The following is a 25,985-nucleotide window of genomic DNA, read 5'->3' as shown; positions in this document are numbered from 1 at the left end:
ACCTGTTACTGTCACCTAAGTTTTGTAAAACACAGCACTGAATTTTCCTTAGGTTTTTGTGCTTTTCTGAGCTTTTCATCGCTAAATTCATTCAATGTTTATATCTGAGAGCCATAAGTTATAAATGGTTGAATTCACAAGTCGTAAACTGATTTCTTCTTTTACCTTAAAACCAATGAATGTTTTCGAAAAGCTTTCCATCCTAGTCTGATGGGACTGGAATTTCCTTGTCTTACATCATCCTTTGGTATACAGTTGATACTGTACTAGAGGCCTTGCCCTGTCTTTGTCTCTGGTTGAAGTAGAGACCTACGAATTTGGATTAACTGAGGCCTGTTCTGAGATTTGGAACTTAACAACGTAACTAACGTTAACTTGCGTTTCTGCTAAAATTCAAAATTGTTATTTCATTAGTGTTGCTGGATGTTTTGGAACTTGACGAAATGGTTAACTTAAACTTGCGTCTCTCCGAAAGTTCAAAATTGTTATTTCAGTAATGTTTCTGGGTGTTTTGTAGCTTAACAAACTAATTATTTTTAACCTATGTTTTCTATACAGCTCCAAAATTGTAATTTACTTAATTTTTGTGTTGCCCACAGTTTTAGTTAAGATGAGGCAGTTTTAGTGACGTTTATCGATGTTCCACTAATTTTTAGATACGTCTATCACTAAGCATTCATGATGGTGTTTACTTCGTTTCTTATGTGTAGCATAGTTACGCCTTGGTTTTAATGAACTGTCTTTTGAATATTACTGCAGGAATTTAGTCAGGCGGTCAGGCTGAGTGAACGCCCAGTACTGATGACTGGGGCTGGCTCCTGATTGCACGTGTTGTTCTACAGTTTTTACAAAACTTCTCTATAATCCAATGAATAATCCACTTTCAAATTTAGACTACCAAATTAATACTACCAAGTTAATTTAGATTACTAACAACGAATGAAAGTGTGAAAATTAATGAGTCAAACAGGAAATCTCAGAGGTACTTCTCAATTTAATTTTTTCAGTGAAGGAAACGTACTGTTTTTCTGTAAGATGGATCCGGTGGCTGACAGTGGGAAAGTGATGGATGCAGGCAAACAAGTCATAAAACTGTTGCTAGCAAAAGCCTGAGGCCCCAACCAGGTACAATGGACGGACGGGTGCTGTCAGAGACAGTGCCTCGCGGCCCAATAAAAGCGTCGCAGAGGGCTGAAGAAGGTATTCGGCGAGCTGTTAACTTCCATTGTGCAACGCAGCATAAAGGATACTTTCAAAACAGATACAGATCTGCAAGGAGATGAGAAACACGATGCACTCAGAGCTAGAAGAATCTGTTGGATTCAAAGAAGATCGACAGTAGCGGATGTTTAAATTATGTAAGTAATTCCTGGGTGAGTTCACCAGATTAGTTTTCGTAGCAGAAAGGAAGACTCATAAGACTTTATGTGCAGCCCATATCGCTGGGAAAAACGTGAAACTACTCTCACGGTGGGAGAGAAGTTCTGCTTCCTGCCCCACTCGAAGAGAAAAATGTGTGTTACTGGTTAATCGCAGCAGATTCTTAGCGGAAGGGAGATTGTTGCTAATATTATAATTTTTTGTTGGTCGGAGCACAAAAGGTCTACTGCAGTTGGCTAATGAGAATCCAGTGCTGGCATAACCAGCAATATTTTGAGAAGGAATGCTGGTGCAAACTTTGCCTTAGATGTCAAGAAGAGGAAGAGTTCGTCATAGACCACCAGAGGGGGAGCTCCTTCGTCTTGGTTGATGCCAGGGCTGAACTTACAGCTTTCAGCTTCTACGAATATTTCTGGTTCTTTTCTTCAATATGTTGTCTAATTCAGCAATAATTAGAGGTTTACGTGGACATAGCTAGTTGTATCATTTCATTCCCAATCCTACCCAACTATGCCAAGGTCTTATCGTGTTTCTTTCATAATTCATTTGATTTTTTGTGTATGTTATAATTATTTGTTTTGCCTCTTCAGTGATTGGAATCAGGTTAATGCATCTTAGTATTAGACAGGATTTTACTGTGGCCTTTTGTGACATTTCATAGTTCGATGAAACCCCTTTATCATTATATCCATCGGAGCTATGGTACCCACATTTCATGTTTAATTGGTCCATGTGTGACTTTGTCATAACAGTACACCTGATCTTACTGAAAGTGTTTTCAAGGTAAACTGAGGTGACAAAAGTCGTGAGATATCCTGTCGAACTCTCTTTTGCCCGGTTTGCTACTGTAAGCCGACATGGCATGGACTCAACAAGTCGTTGAAAGTCCCCTGCAGAAATATTGAATCCTGCTTTCTCTATAGCCGTCCATAATTGTGAAAGTGTTGACGGTGGGGGATTACGTCCCACAAACGTTCGATGGGATTCATGTCGGGCGATGTGGGTGGCCAAATCATTCGCTCGAATTTTCCAGAATGTTTCAAACCAGTCGCGAACAATTGTGGCCCGGCGACATGGTGCAATGTCATGCATAAAAATTCCATCGTTGTTTGGGAACAAGATATCCATGAATGGCTGCAAATGATCTCTAAGTGGCGGAACATCCACGTAAATACAGCTCACACCATTATGGAACCGCCACCAGCTTACACAGTGCCTTATTGACAACCTGAGTCCATGGCTTCGTGAGGTCTGCGCCACTCTCGAACCCTCCCATCAGCTCTTACAAACTGAAATCGAGACTCGTCTGATCATGCCACGGTTTAACAGTCTGGGGTACAACCGATATGATTACGAGCCCAGGAGAGGCGCTAAAGATGATGTCGTGTTGTTAGCAAAGGCACTCACGTCGGGTGTCTGCTGCCTTGCCCATTAACGCAAATTTCGCCGCACGGTCCTAACGGATATGTTCATTGTACGTCCCACATTGATTTATGGAGTTATTTCATGCAGTGTTGCTTGTCTATTACCTCTGACAACTGTACGCAAACGCCGCTGCTCTTGGTCGTTAAGTGAAGGCTGTCGTCCACTGTGCTGTCTGTGGTGAGAGGTAATGCCTAAAATTTGGTATTCCTGGCAATCTCTTGACGCTGTGGATCTCAGAATATTGAATTTCCTAACGATTTCCGAAATGGAGGGTTCCATGCGTCTGGCTCCATCTACCATTCCACATTCAAAGTCTGTTAATGCGCGTCGTGCGCCCGTAATCACGTTGGAAATATTTTCACACCATCATCCGAGTACAAATGACGGATCTGCCAATGCACTGCCCTTTTATTACCTTGTGTATGCAGTACTATCGCCATCTTCATGTCAGTGTATAGCTCACCAGATTTAGATCTTATTGGGGTCTCAGGGGTTGCTAAATGCACAACATAGTCTCAAAAATGGACTGTCTACACAGGGGGTAAAACTATTTGATGTCTCTTTGGCGTGATGTATTTTTTGTTGTAAGGTTTCGATAACTATTAATGATTCTTAATGTCCTACCTTCCTAGTTTGTTTTAAACATCACCATTTCCATAACAGCCGAGAGCAGTTTATGCGAGACGAGATCACCCTGTTTGATATCTCTTATGAAGACTCTTTGGTCCCTCTCCGATATTCATGGAGGATGAAGATGTGGAGCAGGGCTTTTACAGTACTGCGATATTTTCAGGCTAACCACTGTCCGCAGCTAGGCTTGGAGTTTTGTTTTGTTTTGGTTTATAGCGCAAAAACAACTGAGGTCATAAACGCCCATGTCATAACCTTAGAACACTAATAAGTGAAAGAAGTTGAAAGCGACTACACGTTAAGCGCAATCGACGGAAGGATAGAGAGCTAAAAACAAGGACTCCTCTTGCAGAAAGATCCACAAAATACGGCGTAGAGACAGCGGAGGTCCAGAAACAAAAATTAAGTGTCCTTCGCCATATTGCTACGACGGACAAAAAGCAAAAAAAAAAAGGTTGACAATGCGCACGTCGTTCGCTAAAACTGCCCATAACTTAGACGGCAAATATACACTGGAATGTAAGCGCTTAAAAAACGGGCGTTTTCGGTCAGAAAATAGCGAAACGTCAAAGGTTGATGACAATGAACACAAAGTGGTGGGGGATCACCACTTAAAAATGGCGATGTCTAAAATGATAGTGCCCAATGCGCAGCCTAGCTAAAATAAACTCCTCGCGACGAGAGATCCTAGAGGAGGTCGGCCAAGCCGCTGGGAGAGTCTCGCGTCCGTCGGCCGTCGTAATTTAATATATATATTATTATTGTTATTATTATTTTTTGATTGTTGCCGACTTACGTGGTGGGCCTTCATAAAAATGATATTTAAGTTGAACAATGTAATAAACTTTTCATATAAATTTCCTCGGCTAGTCAGTTGACGTTAAAGCAAAAGATCTTTAGTTATTAATTACAATTGCGGCCCACACACGCGCGAGAGTATTTTCTTACCTCCGTTAACCATTGTATTGTAGTCAGAGTCCTGGCTCTGGGTCTCGGCTATGCTACTGAAAATAAGAATCTTAAAGCTAAGTATTTCTGCAACTTCGTGCGGCTGTGGAGAAAAATTGATGTTATGCTAATAGCGGGCGAGTTTTCAGCTTCCGTTAAATTTTCATAAGTTAATATCGCCACGTAATGGCGTCGTTGGCTGCATCGGCCGCTGCGATTGTTGAGCTGTAAATTACTTGAATGCAGGTTAATTCAAGGAAGGCGGACATGAAATCGGGATCACCTCTTACAAATTAAAAGTGCACAATAATATTAAATAGTTATATTATATGTTTAACTCATACAAATATGCTTACATTTGTCAGCACACGCAAGAGGTCCCTCTAGACACATTCAAGACAAGCGAAGAAGTGAAGTTCGACTAAAAAATTAACAAAAGAGTGTAACTTGTCGTCTCTTTAGATCATTCTGTCATAAATTATTTCTTTGCAATCTAATCCTACACAGAGAAATTATTATTTTACGGCTACATGATAAAAAAATTTGGCAGTGGGGACGCTATATTGCCCCCCGAAATGTTTGTGTCATAAAAAATGTTCGTATTTTTTGACACAAATATTTCCACTTTCATGTCCACAGTGTCCACACGCAGATTTTTCCTTCACAGTTTACATATGTCACATCGTATATTTAAAGCGTTAAATTACTGAGGTGTGTTGTCCACAAAGTGTAATACAGATGAGGTTCAAGGTATACAACCACGAGTTAGTCCGGAATACTTGAAGTCCCAGGGGTGTCAACTGTTCGCTCCCCATTTGGCGCGGCCGTAGGGAAACCTGGGGAAAACCTCGGCGGAGCGACAGACTAACTGCTTTGGTCACTTTCACTTAATTGTTTCTGGAATGTCATTGGAGTACAGGATGTGCATACAAATATTTTTGTTGCACTATGCAAAAAATGAGGTCATTAAAACAATTGATTGCGGTGTCGTTGATGATCTACGCCGCGACGTTTGGCTCGCGACGACGTCGGTTGGTGTGTTCGGTGCTCGGCGTTCGCGGCGGCTGCGGAGAGGTCAACGCCCGCTCGACGCCAGCGTGTCTCTCGCCGTCGCGGAACGTCAGAATCAGCTGATCGGCTGCAAGGTTGGCGATGCGCTTCTGTCTCGGCCGGGCGTGGCGGAGTGGGATGATATCCGCCCCCCGCTCTTGTTGGCACGAGTCAGCTCTGCTACGGATCTCCGACGTAGTACATGAAACATACACACAACCAACGTAATATTTGTTTCCCGCCGCAGATGGTTACGCTAGTGGGAAAGAAGAATTTATTAGCGCGGCAGTTGTTGTTAAGTTTTCGCCAGTTTCCGAGTGTCAAGCTAGCACTGTCTTGCAGAATACATGACATGGACCTTCTCCCGTGAATGCAGTTTTGATGCAATACTGTTTCCATCATACGTCAGTTTTTGTCTTGACAAAATTATTTATGTTTTCGCCGCACTCGCAGGCACTGGTGAGTGTCCCAATACGAGCTTAGCACAAACATTCGCCGTTTCTGCGGTCGCTGTTTTGCAACAGTCCACGCATCGCATTCCAATCTCGCATTATTGTGCTCACTGAAACTACAGTCTGTCCCAAAAATATTGACTGTGGGTTCACTTCACGTTAACAGTTCACATTTATAAGCAAATTCACAGTTTTTCGTGCGTAATATTGGCGTTTGGCGTTCTCACCGCTGTTGAACGTTCAATACTAGCACTTCACTGTCCATATCACAGTTTCACCTTCACAGTTTTTCACACTGCTTAAAGTAACTGTTTCGATTAGTTCACAAACACTAATGTATTTCATTCAGTCTGAACTGGATTTTGGCTAGTGCTGGATTTTACCAGTCTCTCGCACTAATTATCTCTTTTTATTTTCCACTTAGAGTCGTACTTGCCTTCAGATTTTTTGACTATACAATTGTATTTCCGTCTCATCTAAGGTAAGTCCCCATGTCATGTCTGCCCACTCATTGCGTACTTGCTCTCCAGAGCCAGGCTCGACTTTACAAAACTTTGCCTCTCGCATTATTGTAGACATTTTATAATCTAGGCCTAGCGTGCAAGTTCCTAGATTAATGTTAGATTTGTGACTTTTGTTTACACTACAAATTCGTGCAAATCTCTGGCTTAGCAGATGGCAATATATTTTAACAGTGCTTAGCGGTAGTCGCGTTTACTGATTTGCTTTGTACTTTGTCCACAACACATGAGGTACCTTGGGTGATGTACACCCTGCACTCATGTTGTTTAGTAAATTATGATTGAGCATATTTCAAGATCGGTATAGACATAAATACATAGAACAACATATACACTATAATATTAAATTTCATAAGTTGCGTTACTACTACAGTTCAAAAATATTCATGACACACTAATGAAAAATTCTTTCATCATTAAATGCTATTGAAATTTTTTTTAATATATTTTTTTTTAGCTTTTTTCAACATGAAATTTTTAAAATATTCTTAAATCTACGTTCACTTTTTTTTTCAAAATGCAATTGTTTAAAAATACTATTATTCCTTAACATCTACAAAATTGAATCGCACTAATCTTGTGTGCCTCATTGTCTTTAAATGTTACACTAAAATCTTAACATTTACACACAGAAAAAATACACTATAAACTTAACCTACTACACACAAATGTAAACGTTGCTTTACTGAGCGAACTTCTTTAAGTCTTTGTAAGTATTTTTCTTGTTTCCTTCGTAACTGCCTCCTCCTTTGACCACGGGATGGTGTAGTTTGCGTGACAGAAAGTATCGTGAGGTACCACTTCGATGTTATAGGTGTAGCCCTCGATAACACCGGGTTTTTCCGAAAACACATTCTCATAATCTGTAAGTAGCTGAGTCAATTCGTTTTGTTGTGCTTCAGTCAAATGTTCTGACTCCCTAACTTTCATGGCTATCAGTTTCCTTTTTTCCTCTCTGTCTTCCGTAATAAACTCCTTATAACATGCTTGTCTTGTACTTAAGTCAGAATATAAATTCATTACCTGTATTCCTTCGAATCTCGTTTGAAAGCTCCGGCAATATTTACCGTGCACTTCCCGTGTCCTCAACAACGGCAAAATTACACGTCTATCCTCATTCATAAGGCTTACTTCCCCGCACAAGAGGTCGATTTTTGCGTCCCTCTGGCGTAAAAATTCCATCCCCAGGATGCAAGCAACACCTAATCCCTTAACTACTAGGAACGAGCTTTTCATTGCTTCATTTCCTACCGTAAACTCGACTTGCACCTGGTGCTTTATGATATGAGATTGTGCACCTATTGCACCTGTAACACGACAATTCTTCGCTGGCAATACTGGTATTCTATTATTTTGACTCAAGTACTTGTAAAAATTTGCGCTCATGACATTGGTTGACGCACCGGTATCGACTATTATGTGTATTGGTGCTCCATACATATCTGCTTGCAATATAGCCTGCACAACACTTTTGTCGGTTCGGTTACATTTCTGCGGTATGTCTACAAGTTCCTTTTCTATTTTTGTTCCTTCATTGTATCTCAGCATACAAAGTTTATGGCTGTCATCTGTGAATGTGCCCTCACTACACCATCCTGCAGCCAACAACGGAGAGCGTATTGGCTGTCTTTAGTTTAACGGATGAGCATTAGTGGGTTGACAGTTGTCTGTCACTTCCACTAACCTCACATTGTGGTTCTGGTTGTTGTTGTTGCTACTGTTAGGTTGGCCACCCTGCCTCCCCGATGGTGTATTTTGATATTGTGTATGGCTCTGGTTTTGTGGTGGTCGGTTGTAACTCCCTGACATGTTCTGTGACGGACCTGGGTTGGCGTTCCATTATGGCGCTGTGTTTTGTTGCCACTGTGGTGTCGGTTCGTTACGACCACGCCACTGGTTTCGGTTGTTGCGCCATTGCGGATTGCCGTTACCATTATATGCATTACTCATGCGTCCATCATGATGTCTCTTTCGATTTTGACGATTATAACCGTTGCCGTTATAACCATTGCCATTGTTTGTGCCTTGATTCTGTTGCCGGTGCTCTTGCCTATTCCCGTTACCATTTGGTACTAAGTTACTACCGTTACTGTGGCTGCTATTGTAATCGGCTTTGTGTTGATTATAGCCTGCATGGTTCCACTTGTTTTCGGTTTTCATGTCTTCGATCAATAGGTCAACAGAATCCACTATTTCCATGAATTGTTCTACATCGTATTCCGGCACATTGATGAAATATCTTTTAATTTCACTGGGCAAGTTCATTTTTATTAATCTGATTATGTCACGATCGGACATTGGCTCGTCCCAGTACCTGGTTTTGTTTATATACTTTTCGAAATATTTGCGTAACGTTCCCATGTTAGGATTGTACATTTCTGGACTGTACAACTCCTTTCGTAGTCTTTCTTGGACGCTATCGGACCAGAATTTTTGCAAGAATGCGCCTTCAAACTGTTGCATCGTTAGACATTTTTCGGACAAGTCGGTGGCCCACAGTGCCGCGTCACCTTGAATAAAGGAGACCACGAACTGTATTCTTTGGCTTTCCGTCCATGTCCTAGGAAACACATTCCTAAAGCTCTTAATAAATACAACAAGGTGGACATTTCGTTTTTCGCTATTGAAGAGTTGGAATGTCCTGTGTTTTATTACATTGTCCTCTTTTTTGCACATCTGATTGCTACATTCTGGGACATTCATCACTTCGTGATGTGCGCTGCACGGTATCGCGTGTTGTTCGTGCTCATAATTCGCATTAGGTTGCGGTTGCGCACTCGCACCCTGCCTACCGTCAGCGTTATTATAGTAATCAATGCGCGGAGTCTGATTCATGATCTGTCCGCCACTGTTTACATTGCTGTCCAGCGCAGACAGTCTCCGCGCGACCTCCTGTTGCCAATTTGGCAACTCCGCAGTCACACGGGATTTGATCTGTGTTAATTCGGCACGTAGTGCGGCAGCGCTAGCGTCAATATTTACACTCGCGGCCGCAGTCGCTTGTTCTACAGCTGTTTTTACATCGCTTTCAATCTTTGCAGATATCTCGCGATCCTTTACTTCTAGCCATTCATTTAATTCTTTTTCTACTTTTTGAGCTTGCACTTCCAAATATGCGTCAATACTTTTCCGTGCATCTATCTCCACATTATCTACGCGGTTGGTTAAAGTCTGGACATTATCTTCAAGCCTAGCCTGCGATATCTGTAATTTTTGCATTTCGCCGGCTAAGCTTTGCGCAAGATCGGGTATTTCTTTGCACGCATCCCGCATCTCGGCTAGTTCGCTTTGGATACTGTCGAGTTTTGCTTCACTGCGCTGCTCTTGCTCAATGAGCTTTTGCGTTAATTTTTTCTCCTGCTCATGCAACATCTGAGCCTGTTTTTCGTCTCTTTGTTTTTCCCGCTGTTCTGACATTCTTTCCTTTTCCCTTTCTTTCAGTTCTCTTTGTTGCTCTTGCTCATGGAGCATCTGAGCCAGTTTCTGATCTCTTTCCCTATCTCTTTCTTCTAACCTGCGCAGAAATTCTGCAAATGGGTCTGCAATCGGTGAGCATACTGGTGCCCCGCTTAATCTAGCATTCGATTGGCCCCCCTGCCCAGGCAGTGGAGTTGTTACTCTATTCCCATTCTGCTGTGGAGCGTCATTCACCGTCCACAGATCCTCGCCCCCCGCTCCGGAAATTATGTTATCCGAGGCGGTGGCTTGGGATTCGTTTACGTATTGCAAATGATCCTCACTTTCCATATTAACAGAATTTTGTTCTTTTGGTACGGATGCTTTAGGTTGTCCTATCTTACCCATACTAAATTCACTTTAAGCCACTGACGAATCTTTAACACTGATACACACACGATTAATTATCCCCTCCAAAAATAAACACATAAATACACAAAACGAATAATTATCCCTCCAAAAATAAACACATAAATACACAAAACACCGAAGGTATCTCATGTGCACATGGGTTCGATATTCCGCGCAGAGCTACACAGGATGCTTGCACAATAGGCCTTACCTTACTTATTTTTCTTTCTCGCAATCCTTTTTCTTTTCTACACTTTTTCCTCTCCAGATCTCCTCAGGGTGTGGTTTTGTTGTTGTACATGTAAAAGAATTCATACAAGCATTAATATTTTACAACAATTAGACACATACATAATTACATTCATTACAATAGAATCATATTAATCGGGCCCCAAAGTTGCGGCGCCAATCTTGCGTCCGTCGGCCGTCGTAATTTAATATATATATTATAATTGTTATTATTATTTTTTGATTGTTGCCGACTTACGTGGTGGGCCTTCATAAAAATGATATTTAAGTTGAACAATGTACTAAACTTTTCATATAAATTTCCTCGGCTAGTCAGTTGACGTTAAAGCAAAAGATCTTTAGTTATTAATTACAATTGAGGCCCACACACGCGCGAGAGTATTTTCTTACCTCCGTTAACCATTGTATTGTAGTCAGAGTCCTGGCTCTGGGTCTCGGCTATGCTACTGAAAATAAGAATCTTTGTTGTTGTTGTGGTCTTCAGTCCTGAGACTGGTTTGATGCAGCTCTCCATGCTACTCTATCCTGTGCAAGCTTTTTCATCTCCCAGTACCTACTGCAACCTACATCCTTCTGAATCTGCTTAGTGTATTCATCTCTTGGTCTCCCTCTACGATTTTTACCCTCCACGCTGCCCTCCAATACTAAATTGGTGATCCCTTGATGCCTCAGAACATGTCCTACCAACCGATCCCTTCTTCTGGTCAAGTTGTGCCACAAACTTCTCTCCTCCCCAATCCTATTCAATACCTCCTCATTAGTTATGTGATCTATCCATCTAATCTTCAGCATTCTTCTGTAGCACCACATTTCGAAAGCTTCTATTCTCTTCTTGTCCAAACTATTTATCGTCCATGTTTCACTTCCATACATGGCTACACTCCATACGAATACTTTCAGAAATGACTTCCTGACACTTAAATCAATACTGGATGTTAACAGATTTCTCTTCTTCAGAAACGCTTTCCTTGCCATTGCCAGCCTACATTTTATATCCTCTCTACTTCGACCATCATCAGTTATTTTGCTCCCCAAATAGCAAAACTCCTTTACTACTTTAAGTGCCTCATTTCCTAATCTAATTCCCTCAGCATCACCCGACTTAATTAGACTACATTCCATTATCCTTGTTTTGCTTTTGTTGATGTTGATATAAGAATCTTAAAGCTAAGTATTTCTGCAACTTCGTGCGGCTGTGGAGAAAAATTGATGTTATGCTAATAGCGGGCGAGTTTTCAGCTTCCGTTAAATTTTCATAAGTTAATATCGCCACGTAATGGCGTCGTTGGCTGCATCGGCCGCTGCGATTGTCGAGCTGTAAATTACTTGAATGCAGGTTAATTCAAGGAAGGCGGACATGAAATCGGGATCACCTCTTCCAAATTAAAAGTGCACAATAATATTAAATAGTTATATTATATGTTTAACTCATACAAATATGCTTACATTTGTCAGCACACGCAAGAGGTCCCTCTAGACACATTCAAGACAAGCGAAGAAGTGAAGTTCGACTAAAAAATTAACAAAAGACTGTAACTTGTCGTCTCTTTAGATCATTCTGTCATAAATTATTTCTTTGCAATCTAATCCTACACAGAGAAATTATTATTTTACGGCTACATGATAAAAAAATTTGGCAGTGGGGACGCTATAAGAGGTTTAATTCCCTGGAGCTTGTTCCCGTGTGCCAAAGTGAAACCATCTGCTTACAGACGGCAACTCGGATATCATCCGAAGGAATGGGAGAACTAGCAGGCCGAGATAGGAGGGCTGCAGTTTTGGCAGCAGCGTCAGCAGCCTCATTTCCCGTCAGACCAACGTGACCAGGAACCCACATGAATATCACAGTGAGCAAGTGGAACCTTTGTTGGACTACTTACACTAAGGGATGGACTGTGTACAGCACACAGAGACTCTGGAGGGCACAGAGAAAATCGGAGCATATGATGAAATTAAAAAGCCAGTGTGGGCGGATGTACCGGGTGGCCTGATAGATGGCGAAGAGCTCTGTTGTAAAAATCAAGCACTGTTGTGGAAGCCGATGACGAAAGCACACCTAACACCATGTTCAGTGTTACAGCCATCAGTCAACACGAAGATCGAGAAATTTACAGCTATAGATCCGGAGTAGTTTCCCTGGGAAGCAAATGAAGTCCAAGATGAATACGGCTGCCGCATGGAGCTGAAAGCAAACTTCGGGAGCTAACAGAGAAGAAGGGCGCGTCCCATACTGAGGGTCGAGGAATTCATCGAAAAAGAGGGCATAGCATGGGTGGCCGGGCAAAGCAGACAAACAGCATGCGTATCCGCTGAGGGTCACATCACGCTGGTATGACAGCAGTGGTTGGGCGGCTTCTGCACAGAGACTCTCAACCGGGCTAGTGAAAAGGCGCAGTAGCCAAACGTATTCGTCGATGGTGGATTGTGTTGAGACGGCGTGAGATGGACGGACGTGCAGACGAACAAACGAAACACCCGTAGTCTAGTTTAGAACAGACAAGGCATGGAAACAAACGGAGGAGGGTGGTCAGATCTGTTCCTCAGGAAGTACCGCTTATGACACTGGGTACAGCGTGGGGGCAGGTAAGACACGTGAGAGGACCAAGAAAGTTTCCTATCGAGCATGAGCCCCAGGAATTTCGTCGTTTCAACGAACGGAAGAGCAACAGGCCCAATGTGTAAAGATGACGGAAGAAACCCATTGTGCTGACAGAAACTCACTGTTATCCACATGACACAGATACGCACTTAACACTTCATTGTAGGTTGGAAGAAAGCAGTGGCAAACCACTCCATTGGGAACCTGCCTAGAGTGGCGCTGCAGGATTCCTGCACTGCTCCTCTGCGGTCACCTCCAGAGTATGGGACTTCATTGACTTGATACACTGATTAGCCAGAACATTATCACCACCTACCTAATAGCCGGTATGTCCATCTTTGGTACGGAAGCAACGAGGCCTTGGTAGGGAGCTGGAGGGAGTTGACACCACATCTGCAGACGCAAGTCACCTAATTCCCGTAAATTCTGGGGAGTGGGTGCCATGAGCTCTGACGCCACGTTCAATCACATCCCAGATGTGTACGATCGTGTTCACATCTGGGGACTTGGGGCTTCAACTGGAACTGGCCACTGTGTTCCTCGATCACCTCCACCGCACCCCTGGCCTTGTGACATGGGGCATTGTCCTGCTGAAAAATGCTATTGCCGTCGGGAAATATGATCGTCATGAAGGGGCGTACGTGTTCTGCAACCAGTGTACGATACTTCTTAGTAGTCAAGGTGCCTTGCACGAGCCCCACGGGACACATGCATGCCCACGTGAATGTTAGAGCATAATGGAGACGCTGCCAGCTTGTCTCCATCCTGCAGTCAAGGACGGATTCGCGCCCTCTCTTCAGGATGATGAAAATGTATCGGGATTCATCAGATAACACAACGCTCTGCCACTGTGGCAACGTCCAGTGCCGATGGTCATGTGCCCATTTCAGTCGTAGTTGCCGATGTCGTGATGTTAACACTGGCACATGCATGGGTCATCAGCTACGAAGGCCAGTCATCAAGTGGTCAGACAAACTCATCAAGTGTTCAGACAAACTTGTACTCTTCCCAGCATTAAAGTCTGATGCTAGTTCCGCCACAGTTCGCCGCTCATCCTATTTTACTTGTCTGCCCAGCGTACGACGTCCATCTCTAATGAGGGGACACCACACTTGCTAGGTGGTAGCTTTAAATCGGCCGCGGTCCATTAGTACATGTCGGACCCGCGTGTCGCCACTGTCAGTAATTGCAGACCGAGCGCCGCCAAATTGCAGACCGAGCGCCGCCACACGGCAGGTCTAGAGAGAGACTTACCAGCACTCGCCCCAGTTGTACGGACGACTTAGCTAGCGACGCAACACTGACGAAGCCTCGCTTATTTGCAGAGAAGATAGTTAGCATAGCCTTCAGCTAAGTCAATTGCTACGACCTAGCAAGGTACCATTTATCCTTTGCTATGTATCTAATGAAGCGTGTACAGTAACAAGACCAATGTTCACCAATTGTGGATTAAAGTTAAGTATTCCAGAGGCTACGTACTTTTCTTTATAGCATTCATTAAGTATCCTGTTTCAGGCCTCACGCCATCCTGCGTGAGCTTATAGCGTGCATTTCGGCTTCCTCAAACAACACGGTGTTTGCACTTCTGCCGACACTTCATAATGGCGACGAGGATGGGATTTAGCGTTCGTATTGCCCTAATTTACTTGTCATGGCTTCGCCAGATGTACTGTCCGAATTTTATCGCTTGCAGAATCAGCAGACGCAGGCCTTATTGGATGCCCTTGGACAGCTCGTCCAGGGTCAACGTGCGATGCAAAACGATGCGGCAGCCGCCGCTCAACCGCTACCGCACCCACAACATGCAGCTGCACCACCGTTTCGACACTTCGATGCGGCGATGGAAACCTGGACGGAGTGGTCACGCCAATTTGGATTCCATCTCGCCGCCTACAGAATTCAAGGTAACGAGCGGCAGCCTTTTCCTTTGGCCTGTGTCAGTGTGTCCACCTACCGTGTGATAGTGAAATTGTTTCCCCGCCGTGACATAGCAACTCTGTCCTACGAAGAAATTTTGTCTGCTTTAGATGCCTATTTCAAAGACTCAGTTAATGTAGTTGCAAAACGGTATACTTTCTTTCGTACCAAACGTACGGCCGGTCAAACTAATCGGGAGTGGGTTGCAACTTTGCAAGGCCTTACTAGGGATTGTGCTTTTGAGTGTGAATGTGGACTCCCTTATTCAGATACTATGGTACGTGATGCAATTGCACAGAACGTTTCTGATGTTCGTATACGGGAGCAAATTTTGAAACTAGTCAATCCCTCCCTTCAACAAGTGATAGACATATTGGATAGGCAAGACACACTTAACTTTGCTCAGGAATCATTTGAAACTTCGCCAGCTGTGTGTCACATTAACCGGCCCAACGGGCGAGCTGCACGGAACTGTAAACAGCCCTCGCGCACGTCCGCGCAGCCATGTGTCCCGCGGCAGCAAGCAAATGCAGTGAAATCATGCCCGCGGTGTGCTACTAGACATTCGCGTGAAAATTGCCCGTCACGCCAAGCTATTTGCTTTTTTCTGTAATAAAAAAGGACATGTTCAGAGTGTTTGCCAGAAAAAGCTCAGATCGGACACTAAAAACCATTCCAGGCCCTTTGCTTCGCGCCTGAATCGAACCAAGAATACTCAGGCTTGTGAACCTTCGCCCATGGACATTCATGTAGTTAATTCCCCTCCACCCAGTGCCACTCTCGCTAACGGTGACTGTGTTCGTCCCACAAAAAGTGTGCGTCGACATCGACGGAAATCACGTCAATTAGCAAGTGATTCTGTACCAGTGTCTGTTCAAATTGCACGAGACAGTCGCTCTTGTCGTCAGCAGGACAATAAACTTTTTGTAGACTTGGACACTAATGGCAACGTGATCCCATTCCAGCTCGATACCGGAGCTGCAGTTTCACTAATCAATAAAGACACGTACAAACAACTGGGCACTCCTCCGTTGCATGCCGCAAATGTTCAGCTCACTAGTTATTCAGGACAGCATCTCCCTGTGTTAGGACAGTGCAGCCTTCTTGCAACATACAAGGAACAAACAAAACTTGTGTCATTTTACGTCCTTCGTTCTTATTCTGCAGTGAACTTGTTTGGTTTAGATTTGTTTCAGTTGTTTAACTTGTCTATAGTCAATCAAGGCCTATCAGTGAACAAGACTGTACCTTCAGCCCGTGTTTCTCGTCTATGTGAAGAATTTGCAGACATTTTTGCACCGGGCCTTGGTTGCGCTAATAACTATAAAGCACATTTGGAACTGAAAGTAAACGCGCAACCGAAATTTTTCAGAGCGTGCAATGTTCCCCACGCATTGCGTGATGAGGTCGCAAGAACATTACACGATTTGGAATCACAAGGTGTGATTGAATGTGCACAATGCCTCTTCTATTTCAGCTCCGCTTCATCATTTACGCCGTAAAGGTGTTCCGTTTGTCTGGACGACGGAATGCGAACGCGCCTTTCGCCAGTTGAAATCGGCGTTGCTTTCCAATACTTGCCTTACGCCATTCTATCCCCAGAAACCCCTTTTGTTGATGGTCGATGCATCAGATTTCGGGATCGGTGCTGTGCTTGCGCACAAAGATGGTTCGCATGATCGCCCTGTTGCCTTTGCGTCCAAATTGCTCTCGTTAGCGCAAAGAAATTATTCACAAATCGAGAAAGAAGCTTTGGCTCACGTGTTTGGTGTTGACGTCGCTTTTTCATCCGAACAAGCCTGTACCTCCACGTACAGCGCAGAAATTCATTCGCTGGTCTATTTTCCTCTCGCAGTACCGCTACGATATCTTGTATCGGTCCACTGCTAAGCACGAAAACGCCGATGCGTTGTCCCGTTTGCCTGTTGCTGAGGATAGAGGATTCGATTCCTCCGAACTTGCTTGCATGTTCCTTGATTCAGAAACCGATGACGTGGTCGAATCGTTTCCGATCGATTTTCGTCGTGTAGCTACAGCCACAGCTGCTGACCCTGTCCTTGCTACCGTTTTGCGTTTTGTTGCTACACAATGGCCCTTGTCCAAGTCACGGATCGAGGATCCGTTGGTTCGCAGATTTTTTGCTCACAAGGAGAGACTTTTTGTTCGACGTGGTGTTTTGCTGTTGCGTTCTGATAATGATCAGTCTCGGGTCGAGGTCCCACATTCGTTACAGTCCTCTGTCTTACAGCTTCTCCACCAAGGACATTGGGGTATAGTGCGAACGAAACAACTTGCTCGTCAGCACTGTACTTGGTTCGGAATCGATGCTGCGATTACGAATATGTGCTCTTCTTGCATGGCGTGTGCCGAACAACAATCCGCACCACCGCGGAAATTCTTTGCATGGCCGGAAGCCACTTCCACCTGGCAACGCTTGCACATCGATTTTGCTGGTCCATTCTGGAAGGCTGGATGGTTGGTTCTGGTCGATTCATTCAGTAATTTTCCTTTTGTTGTCCGGATGTCTTCCACGACGTCATCTGCCACCATCCAAGCGTTATCCGCTATCTTTTGCATTGAAGGTCTTCCACAGACTATTGTTTCCGACAATGGCCCACAATTTATGTCCGCAGAATTTCAGTCATTCTGCAAGGCTAATGGTATTCAACATCTGACATCTGCGCCGTTTTCGCCTCAGTCAAACGGTGCCGCTGGACGATTGGTCCGGACTTTCAAGTCACAGATGTTGAAGTTGAAAGAGTCGCATTCTCGGGAGGACGCGTTATTGCTCTTTTTGTCTTCGTATCGCTCTCAGTCCCGAGATGGTCGCTCGCCGGCTGAGTTGCTCCACGGTCGTCCTCATCGAACCTTGATGTCTTTGCTGCATCCGCCGCATCAGGTTCCTGTGCAGCGGCAGCCACCTGCTTTTGCTCCAGGCGACGTTGTATACTATCTCAACTATCGAGGTTCACGGCGTTGGCTCGCGGGGCGCATTCTTCGCTGCCTCGGCCGCGCTATGTATTTGGTTTTGGGGGCCTCTGGTGAGGTGCGTCGTCATCTCAATCAGCTGCGTCTCTGTCGTCGCACGGGTTCTGACGCTCCCCGTCTGCTTTCACCGACGGTGCCGTCCGGTCAGCGCCCTGGGGACCCATCTACTGCCTCGCCTAATCCCCAGGTGTTACCGACGCTGCCTTCCATTTTGCCGCATGGCGACGCGCCGCCGCCGCCGCCTGTTCTCCTGCCGGCACCGCCCGCAGTGGACGCTTCGCTGCAGCCGCCCAGCGCCTCCTTGGGTCACGCCCCGCCGATCGCTTCCCGTGACCAGATGTCCTCCGCCATGGAACTCTTGCCCGATCCGGACCACATGGCGTCTTCGCGCGTCGGGTACCCCGACGCGATACAGGTCGACACTTCGGCCCCTCCTGTCTCTCTAAGGGCGCATACACCGCATGTTGGCGTGCACCCTGGACTATGTTTTCAGGCGTTTCCTAGCTCCCCTCGGACCGAATGGCCGGGTGCGGGTGGCACAGCCTCGCCTGTTGTTAGGCTCCCCACCTCATCGCATACGTCAACATTGGGTCCTCCCCACGGCGGGCGGAAGCCTTATAACACGACCGTCCGCCGATTTGCGGGGGAGGAATGTGGTGTCACCGCCAGACACCACACTTGCTAGGTGGTAGCTTTAAATCGGCCGCGGTCCATTAGTACATGTCGAACCCGCGTGTCGCCACTGTCAGTAATTGCAGACCGAGCGCCGCCACACGGCAGGTCTAGAGAGAGACTTACCAGCACTCGCCCCAGTTGTACGGACGACTTAGCTAGCGACGCAACACTGACGAAGCCTCGCTTATTTGCAGAGAAGATAGTTAGCATAGCCTTCAGCTAAGTCAATTGCTACGACCTAGCAAGACGCCATTTATCCTTTGCTATGTATCTAATGAAGCATGTACAGTAACAAGACCAATGTTCACCAATTGTGGATTAAAGTTAAGTATTCCAGAGGCTACGTACTTTTCTTTATAGCATTCATTAAGTATCCTGTTTCAGACCTCACGCCATCCTGCGTGAGCTTATAGCGTGCATTTCGGCTTCCTCAAACAACACGGTGTTGGCACTTCCGCCGACACTTCAGAGGTCACCAATGAGTTTAATTTTTTGACAATTGTCAGCACCTTTAACCCACACTGACACAGATTCGGATTCATTCATTTTACGATGATTTCTGTTCCTGAGAACTTACGGCATCGACGACAGGTAATATGATTTACCCATATCTTTATTGTAGATCTCTGCGATGTGAAATGTCCGATAAGCGATGACGTCCCGGCTGTTAAAACTTTCTAGCTATGGAACTTTATCAACTTTACGTCCACGAACGAGGGTTACAGTTACCCAGCCGTTACCATGCTGCAGGGTATCACTGTTGCTAAGGGTAAAGTTAAGAACTCCACCACAAAAGATTGTTGGACCATGCAGGACGACTTGTGCACCTACATAGTTCTCTGCATTAATGGCAATATTGACTATTTCTTTATAAACTGTAAGGCGCGTACGCCTTCTCCTCCTATAATATCGTGGCATCTTTATATTCAATTTGTCATATAGCCATTCCTGTTCAGTCATTTTGCACTTCCCGTCAATCTTCGATATTCGTATTCCCTTTCGCCTACTTCTTTTGCTGCATCTTTATATCTTCTCCTTTTATCAGTTAAATTCAATTTCTCCTGTGTTATCCGCGGAATCCTTTTGGGTTTTGTCTTTTTACCAATTTGATCCTCTGCTGCTTTCACTATTTCAACTACCCAATCGTCTTCTACCGTATTCATTTCTCTCGTTACAGTCAACATTTGAGTAATACTCCATCTCAAACTGTGAACAACCTCTCGGTCTTTCAACTTATTCAAGGCCCACCTCCTTAATTTCCTACCTTTTTGCAATCTCTTCAGTTTTAATCTACAGTTCATAACCAATAAATTGTGGTCACATCTGCCACTGGAAATGTCTCACAGTTTAAAATATGTTTCCGAAGTCCTTGTCTTACCATTATGTAATCAGTCTGAATCATTCTGGTGTCTCCAGATCTCTTGCAGTTGTACAACCTTTTTTCATGATTCCTTAAACCAAGTGTAAGCGATAACTAGATTATGCTCTGTGCAAAATTATACCAGGTGGCTTCCTCTTTCATTCTGTTCCCGCGGTCTACATTAACCTTCTAGTTCTCATTCTCTTCCTTTTCCTAATATCGCATTCCAGTTCCCAATCACAACTAAATTTTTGTCTGCCTTAACTCTCTGAATAATATCTTTGAGCACATCATACGTTTCTTCAATCTCTTCATCACATGTGGAGATAGTTGGTTTATAAACTTGTACCACAGTGGTGGGTATGGGCTTAGTATCTACGACAATGCGTTTAATATGCTGTTGATAGTAGCTTATCCATACTCCCGTTTTCTTATTCATTTTTAAACCTACTTTTGCATTACCTCTATTTGATTTTGTATTTATAGCCCTGTATTCCACATGATGAAAAGTCCTGTTCCTCCTGCCACTGAACTTCCCTAATTCTTACTATATCTAACTTCAACCTACCCATTTCTCTTTTTTAATTTTCTTACCTACTTTCCAGATTAAGGGATCCGAACTTGCAGCGCTCCGACCCGTAGAATGTCAGTTTTGTTTATCTTGATGACGACATCCTCCTGAGTAGTTACTGCCCAGAGACCCGATTGGAGGATTGCTTTGAATCCCGAATATTTTACCCAAGAAGATGGCATCATTTAACTATATAGTAGAACTGAATGCCCTCGGGAAAAATTACGGCTGTAGTTTCCCCTTACTTTCAGCCATTCGCAGTACCAGCATAGCAACACCGGTTTGGTTGAAGTTACTAGGCCAGGTCAGGTGGTCATCCCGTCTGTTCTCCTGTATCTACCGAAAAGGTTTCTGCCCATAAGGCTGCTAATGGGTACACTGATTCAGGAGCAAAGTTTCTATACATAATTTATAAAACAATACTTATAATTGTCTGAATTATGATGAATTAAAATTAAGTTGTGAAAAGGATGTCTTTACCAACTAGAGAACAGCCCCCATGTCAAGAGAGCAGTAGTGCCTTGAGGACGAAGCAAGTGGTATACAATTCGTATTTGGTGATATGGTTGAGGGCTAGAGCACGTGACTGGAAACTTAAAAGTTGTGGGATCGAATTATCGCTGGTGCACTTTTTTTTTTTAGTGTAGGCATAGTAACTGAGAGCGTTCGCTTAGATGGCTGGCTGCCTTCTGTTACTAAAAAAGAAGAAAAAAACAGAGTGAAGTTTTCAACGATGAACTTGAAAGGGTTTCATGTGACGTCCATCTGGACCAATTGCCAAGAACGAAGACGAACAAACTGAAAAAAAAAAAACGGTTGAGCGTATGGCTGTAAATTGGAAAGTAGTGTGACTAAATTCTCGCTGAAGCACTTTCCTTTCAATCTACTGTTTAACACAGCATTCACCTCTCAACAATGTGAAGGTACGCATTTCTAAATATGACAACAATTTCAGACTGTCCATTTTTGGTTGAAGTTACTAGGCCAGGTCAGGCGGTTATCCCGACTGTTCTGCAACTACCGAAAAGGTTTTTGCCCATAAGACTAGCAATCACAATTTCCACTCTAAATTCACTTTAAATACTTTGAAGAACGGGTAGTGACTTACTCAACTTTTAACTGTAGTAATAAGTATGACCAGTAACGAAAAGATAACCATCACTCACCATCAGGCTGTGATGTGAGACTTACAATCTGAAATAATGAAATATTTTAACCAATAGTTTCTCTGAAATAGTTTGAGAACAGTTGCATATCGAAAAAACATTTTTGTGCAATAAGTAAAATGTTTTCTGAAAAACTACATTAGCGACTTCAGCAACTTTGCTTCGTTTACTTACGATATGTTCTTTCATGAGCGCAACAGATGTCCCAAATTTCAGTTTTCTGCCTTCCTTGAGTAAAACCTAGATGTGGATAAGATTCTTTGTGGGGCAGGGTGAAAAAGTTTGCCATAAAGAGACCATGACAAAGAATAGTAGCAATGAGTCTCAACAAAGCGCCACAGTGTGTGCTAAGCTTGATAAGAGGATTTGTGTAATACGTGCTAAACGTATGCATCATGCTTGTTTTTCCTTTTTTTTCTTTTATTTTGTGCCACATCAGCAAGCCTCCGATACATACTGAAACGCCGGATAAGGTGGCCGAGCGGTTCTAGACGCTACAGCTTGGATCCTCGCAACCGCTTCGGTCGCAGGTTCGAATCTTGCCTCGGGCATGGTTGTGTGTGATGCCTTTAGGTTAGTTAGGTTTAAGTAGTTCTAAGTTCTAGGGGACTGATGACCTCAGATGTTAAGTACCATAGTGCTCAGAGCCATTTGAACCATACTGAAACACTGAAACACACATACACCTATGATTCCCCTACAATATTTACGTTGATTGTAAACATATTACTTATATAACGATGTGCTCCCACCCTTGCATTGAGATGTAGCTCCAAACGCCAATTCAATATGGAAGACACAACTTTCATGCCTCCAAACAACTGTCCTACCGTGCGCTGCTAACATCGCGTTAAGTTATATGAAAGTGATGATATTCAGTTACTTAATACCGTTCTCTGAAATTTATTCATAACTCTACACAGAGGCACGCAAAAAAATTACACCACGACACACGAGTCTTCTGGCCGTAAATACTAAATCCTACCCATGTGTAGTCGCACCGGTTCGCTAGTAATTAACAGTTTATTATTCATTTGACCTGTCCTGCTTGTATAATACATTGATGACAGTCGTGTCTTCAGTTTATCTGTCATTTTGACTTCAGGTAGGTACCGTAGATTAAGTTTTGCTTAAGCAATATTCAGCTGCTAAATTGAATTTTAATGGAAGAGTTTCATACTTTGTTTCCTTCAAATGTGTTGAGTAGCAGTGATTGGAAATAGTCATGGTAACCGTTTTGTTTCCTTAGGACGAATCATACCTAAGTTAGAGTGCATGTACGATTTACTGTTAGTTTAATATTGTTTCGGCACTGAACTCTGTGCAGGAACAAAGAAAGAAAGAATACGAGAGGCTGTACAATAACTGCTGAATCCGGTCAAGGCATTCTACAGACAAGGATCGCCGCACACTGTGGAAACTGGTCCGAATGCTGCATTTCGGTTGGTGCAGCTTCGATTGTTATGTGTATCCACGACGTCATTCTCGTGAAAAAAGACTGGAAAATTCCAGAATAGCTCACATGTAAGGATGGCGACTAGCACATGTGGGGCAGAATCTTAGTGCTGCAAACATCACAACAAAATATATTAAGAGGATCATCTGTGTATCAAAATTGTTCAATTCTTTTTGAAATCGCAGTTGTTAGAATGTCAGTTTATTTCCTATTTTTAGAGACTGCATCATGATTATCCGAATACAGTGCTTAAGCGATTGCCAGCACTCAATGCACTTTTCTCTTAGTGGCCAGGAGGAAGATACTCAGATGGTTGAGGCCAATGTGGATCGTTTAAAGTTCGTTATATCCCACGTTTCCATTTTCACTTTGGATGCAGTCGTCTGGAAGATGCTTCGTGTTCTTCGTGAGGCTTTTCTTGGACCTCTGTCTGGATGGTTGTTACATAATCGTGTGATGAATCTCTAGGCTCGGTAACCAGATTTGCTGTCTCCACACTTACAGGAACCCCACTACGCATGTGGTGCGGGGAGGAGGGGGGGGGGGAGTGGTGTGTGAGGAAGAGGAAATACGTACTAGCTGATACACTTGGCAAGTGGCAAAGGCCATTAGACTCAAGTAGTAACTGGATAAAATACTGTCTCACTTGCACCTTTCAATTTATTGTCTACTGGTTTGGGACGGCGAAGTATCTCCTATCAACAGTCTTTTATAATGATGAGGCTACAAACCACCCAGCATCAACGTTCAAATAACACTCTGTCCTATGTGATGTATTCCGACCACTCGCTCTTGCTCCGTGGCATCGTGGCAAATATTATCCAGTAAAATGCCTGTACATCTGAATGAGCACCCTATCGACCTTTTTTGCGTGGGCAGAGCTCTACCAGATAGGTCATGCGTATTACTCGATGCGGTGCAGACTGATAATGCTAGCGTTCTTAAAATTGCTGGCTCTGAGTTACAGGTACCACCAATGACATTGCTAAGCTTCTTATTTCCAATTTCCAGTTTCATTCTCGTATGATGATAGTGCTGCTTGCATATAAGATGGTGCCAAACGTGATAAGTAAATACTTTGGACATCGTATAGGATCGTAATGTACTCGCTGCCATGTGTATAAGATTATATCTGTCTGTGTTTTAAAATTGAAAGCACAAAATTGGATTTGAATGGGTTTGGCGACGTTGGTTTTCATTGCAATAAATACTCATCTCTTCAAAGGACCTACACTCCTGGAAATGGAAAAAAGAACACATTGACACCAGTGTGTCAGACCCACCATACTTGCTCCGGACACTGCGAGAGGGCTGTACAAGCAATGATCACACGCACGGCACAGCGGACACACCAGGAACCGCGGTGTTGGCCGTCGAATGGCGCTAGCTGCGCAGCATTTGTGCACCGCCGCCGTCAGTGTCAGCCAGTTTGCCGTGGCATACGGAGCTCCATCGCAGTCTTTAACACTGGTAGCATGCCGCGACAGCGTGGACGTGAACCGTATGTGCAGTTGACGGACTTTGAGCGAGAGCGTATAGTGGGCATGCGGGAGGCCGGGTGGACGTACCGCCGAATTGCTCAACACGTGGGGCGTGAGGTCTCCACAGTACATCGATGTTGTCGCCAGTGGTCGGCGGAAGGTGCACGTGCCCGTCGACCTGGGACCGGACCGCAGCGACGCACGGATGCACGCCAAGACCGTAGGATCCTACGCAGTGCCGTAGGGGACCGCACCGCCACTTCCCAGCAAATTAGGGACACTGTTGCTCCTGGGGTATCGGCGAGGACCATTCGCAACCGTCTCCATGAAGCTGGGCTACGGTCCCGCACACCGTTAGGCCGTCTTCCGCTCACGCCCCAACATCGTGCAGCCCGCCTCCAGTGGTGTCGCGACAGGCGTGAATGGAGGGACGAATGGAGACGTGTCGTCTTCAGCGATGAGAGTCGCTTCTGCCTTGGTGCCAATGATGGTCGCATGCGTGTTTGGCGCCGTGCAGGTGAGCGCCACAATCAGGACTGCATACGACCGAGGCACACAGGGCCAACACCCGGCATCATGGTGTGGGGAGCGATCTCCTACACTGGCCGTACACCACTGGTGATCGTCGAGGGGACACTGAATAGTGCACGGTACATCCAAACCGTCATCGAACCCATCGTTCTACCATTCCTAGACCGGCAAGGGAACTTGCTGTTCCAACAGGACAATGCACGTCCGCATGTATCCCGTGCCACCCAACGTGCTCTAGAAAGTGTAAGTCAACTACCCTGGCCAGCAAGATCTCCGGATCTGTCCCCCATTGAGCATGTTTGGGACTGGATGAAGCGTCGTCTCACGCGGTCTGTACGTCCAGCACGAACGCTGGTCCAACTGAGGCGCCAGGTGGAAATGGCATGGCAAGCCGTTCCACAGGACTACATCCAGCATCTCTACGATCGTCTCCATGGGAGAATAGCAGCCTGCATTGCTGCGAAAGGTGGATATACACTGTACTAGTGCCGACATTGTGCATGCTCTGTTGCCTGTGTCTATGTGCCTGTGGTTCTGTCAGTGTGATCATGTGATGTATCTGACCCCAGGAATGTGTCAATAAAGTTTCCCCTTCCTGGGACAATGAATTCACGGTGTTCTTATTTCAATTTCCAGGAGTGTATTAGGTGAACTGCAGCTTCGGTGAAGGACTTAGCCTTAGTTATCAACGCCGTATCAAGTTCAGAAAACATACTTCTGGTGCTTTCTGGAAGCGCCTCGTCATTGTTATAAATGTTAAAATCAACTGCCTATATGCT

The sequence above is a fragment of the Schistocerca americana genome, chromosome 1, assembly GCF_021461395.2.
Source record: "Schistocerca americana isolate TAMUIC-IGC-003095 chromosome 1, iqSchAmer2.1, whole genome shotgun sequence".
NCBI classification, from domain to species: Eukaryota; Metazoa; Arthropoda; class Insecta; order Orthoptera; family Acrididae; genus Schistocerca; species Schistocerca americana.
Note: the sequence above shows the minus strand (reverse complement) of the source record.